The sequence below is a fragment of the Rhinoraja longicauda genome, chromosome 27 (assembly GCF_053455715.1).
Source record: "Rhinoraja longicauda isolate Sanriku21f chromosome 27, sRhiLon1.1, whole genome shotgun sequence".
Taxonomy (NCBI): domain Eukaryota; kingdom Metazoa; phylum Chordata; class Chondrichthyes; order Rajiformes; family Arhynchobatidae; genus Rhinoraja; species Rhinoraja longicauda.
In genome coordinates this window covers 31,339,655-31,343,007 of record NC_135979.1, presented here as the reverse complement: position 1 = coordinate 31,343,007, position 3,353 = coordinate 31,339,655, and the positions used below count along the sequence as shown (strand labels likewise).

Sequence of the window (3,353 nt, the reverse complement as noted above, 5' to 3'; positions counted from 1 at the left end):
ACAATTTTACCAAAGCCAATTAACCTACAAACCTGCACGTCTTTGGTGAACCGCGGCTGGGCTCCGCCTGCAGGGTCATTGAAGGCGTCGCGCAGCTTTGCATCTTTGACCGTCTCCACCAGGAGTTTGGAGGTGCCGTCCAGTCTGTGGTTGGCACTGCCGGAACGTCCAGCCGCATCGATGATGCAGTTGAAGTCACCGGCCAGAACGAGCGGTCTAGACGTGGCCAGCAGCGGTGGGAGCTGCTGGAGGACGGCCAACCGCTCGCTCCGCATGGGTGAGGCATACACATTAATCAGCCGGAGCGGAGAACCACGGTACATTACATCCACCACCAGGAGACGCCCCCCCACCACCTCCCTTACCTCAGTGATGGTGAAGCCCCCTCCCCGCAGCAAGATCCCCAGACCGGACGCACGACAATCATTGCCCCCCGACCATACCGACAGTCCGTGGGGCCACCATCACGACCACCTCCGATAGCAGCGAAGGTGTGGCAGCCCGCACTCCTGTAAAAAAGTCACATCCGCCTTTACCTTGGCCAGGTACTGCAAGGCGCTGACACATCGCGCAGTGCTCTTCACACTGCGCACGTTTAAGGAAGCCAGTTTCAGCTCCACTGTCCTTTAGAGTTCCAGACCGTCCTTCTGCCCCCGCATGCACATCGTCTGGGTGAGTTCCAGCACATTTTCGTGGCACAGGTACTGGGTGTTGACTGCCTCAGCACAGGGCGAGTTTTCTGGCGTGGCCACTACGATGCTCCCGGTCTCCCGGAGCTGGGGCCCATTGGCCGTTGTGCCGCTCCCGGTCTCCCGGAGCTGGGGCCCATCGGCCACTGCAATGCTCCCGGTCTCCCGGAGCTGGGGCCCATTGGCCACTGCAATGCTCCCGGTCTCCCGGGGCTGGGACCCATTGGCCACTGCAATGCTCCCGGTCTCCTGGGGCTGGGGCCCATTGGCCGTTGTGCCGCTCACGGTCTCCTGGAGCTGGGGCCCATTGGCCGCTGCACTGCTCCCATTCTCCTGGGGCTGGGGCCCATTGGCACTGCTCCCAGTCTCCTGGGGCTGGGGGACAACAGACATGTTCTTCCTCTTACCTTCCTCCTCCCCGTTTTCTTCCTCTGCCTCCGTTGTCGGCTCCTCCCGGTCGCCTCATCCTCCGACGAGAGGTTGCTGGCCTCGTCCTGGGAGAGGACTCTTTTTTGGGGCTTGCTTGCTCCCTCCGGCTTTTTCTCGGTGCGCAGAGCCTTCAGTGTTTTCCTCGACTGTACCAACTTCCAATCCTCCTCTTCCTGTTCCCCCTCTTCCATTGACTCGCCCTCGTGGGCAGGGGCCTGGGGGGCTCTGTCGGGCGGTTGGGGGCTTGAGGTAGTCGAGCTGTCATCGCCCCTGCTCTCCTTTCCTATTTGGGCTTTTGCCGTGGTAGGAGGCGTCTCGACCACCCTGGGGGTGCTGGCAGCGGCCACTCTTATCGCCTGTGCGTACGTGCTAGCTCTTTTAGGGCAGGCTCTGTAAAGGTGGCCTGCCTCCCCACATAGGTTGCAGCTCTTACTTTCTTTACATTCCCTTGTCTCGTGGCCTTCTAGTTTGCAGTTTCTGCAGACGACTGTCCTGCATTCTGCCGCCACGTGCCCAGGTTTGTTGCATTTCCTGCCACCCTGGGCTGCCCCGCGTACGTCATGTAACCCCGGTTCCCTCTGATGGCGAACACCGAGGGAGGGTGGATGATGGATCCCTTCCCGTCCACCCTCAGCTTCACCTTCACTTGCCTCTTGCTCGTCCCGATCCCGAACATGTCCTTTATGTCCACACAGTTTCCGGCCCCTTCGACGTAGCGAGCAAGGAAGGTGAGGACATCCACGACGGGCACATGTGGGTTAAACATGTGCACCGTGATCATCCGTTCCCTCTGGGTGGGGAGGGTGAAGAGCGGCTGCACCTTCAGGAGCGACAGCGGGGCTTCATCCCCCTTCTCCCGGAAGTCCTGCAGCGTCTTCTGCCATCCCGCCGGGTTCTGGAAGGTGACGTCAAAATATCCGTTACCTGGGAAGTCCTGGAGGCAGAAGATGTCCCCGGCCTTGAATCCACAGGCCTCCAGCAGCACCTGCTTGATGAAGAGATCCCTTGAGAAAGGGGTCCCCTCCCTGAGGTCCTTCACCGATACTCGCAGGGTATTCCGGATACCCTGCCCTCCAGCTCCACTTGCTGCTGCCATCCCACCTGGATAAGGGTGTTAGGTTGGTTACCCAACCAGCATGGATCCACCCCTAAACCAGACTCCTGTTGCTGACCTCCGCTCCTCGTCAATGATCCACGACTCAATAACCCTAACCCTAACCCTAATGCAGCAATGAGTTCCACCGATGAACCACCCTCCCCTCCGTACTGGAGCATTTATGGAGAAAGAAAGATGGGCGATTAAATCATCAGCCCACTACCAATATTTCATTCTGTTTTTATATTGAGAATCAGGGGAGAGCGCGAACGCAGTTCCCCAGGAGCTGGCAGCGTTAGTGGAGAGGTTGGAGCGGCTGTCAAAATATAGTACATATATTCGCACGCACACTATATATATATATATATGTATGTTTACATGTTCTGTTGTGCTGCTGCAAGTAAAATCCCATTGTTCTATCATTGACAACAAAACACAATTTCACACAAATTATTGGCGTCGAATTAGGCCATTCAATCTTGGCTGATCTCTTGCTTTCTCTCCATAACCCTCGACACCAGTTCTAATGAAGAATTTGTCTCTGTGCCTTAAAAATATACACTGTACAGCCTCTACAGACACACTTGTAGCAATACCCTCCCCTCCGTACTGGAGCATTTGTGGAGAAAGAGATTAGCGACTAAACCATCAGCCCACTGCCAATATTTCATTCTGTTTTGATATTGAGAATCAGGGGAGAGCGCGAACGCAGTCCCCCACTACCACCTATTTTGCAGTCGAGTATCCCGCATTTGGGGACATCGCAGGCGTCAGCACACCCGAAGTGCAATGGGATAGCGTCGTCCTGGGTGATCTTTTTTTTTTTTTTAATATCAAAAAATACTTTATTCAAGTAATAAATATCACATACAAAACATCTTTTTTTAACAAGCCCGTCCGACATTTGGAGGGGCGTCTCTCTCCACCACACCCTGCCCCCCATGTCCAGCAGCGGAAGGACCCTAGACTGTGCTCCTCCCCCACAGGGCCTTAGCGTTGGCTGCACCAAGCTTCAGTGCGTCATACCAAGCATCGGATTGTAACGGGATAGTGTCACAGCGGGTGGAGCCTTCTTTGTGGGGCTCAGAACCCCCTTTGTTCTGAGTTGCTGCTTGACATAAAATGCTAGCCTGAATTGT

At 55.8% G+C, this 3,353-nt stretch overlaps 1 non-coding gene across 1 annotated transcript; it reads right to left on the bottom strand.

Annotated features, from left to right (window-relative positions):
- Window positions 1-2,905: 2,905 nt before the first annotated feature.
- LOC144606953 (U1 spliceosomal RNA) lies at window positions 2,906-3,075 on the bottom strand. The gene has a single exon (XR_013549018.1). It is a non-coding gene; the product is annotated as a U1 spliceosomal RNA (small nuclear RNA).
- Window positions 3,076-3,353: the final 278 nt, after the last annotated feature.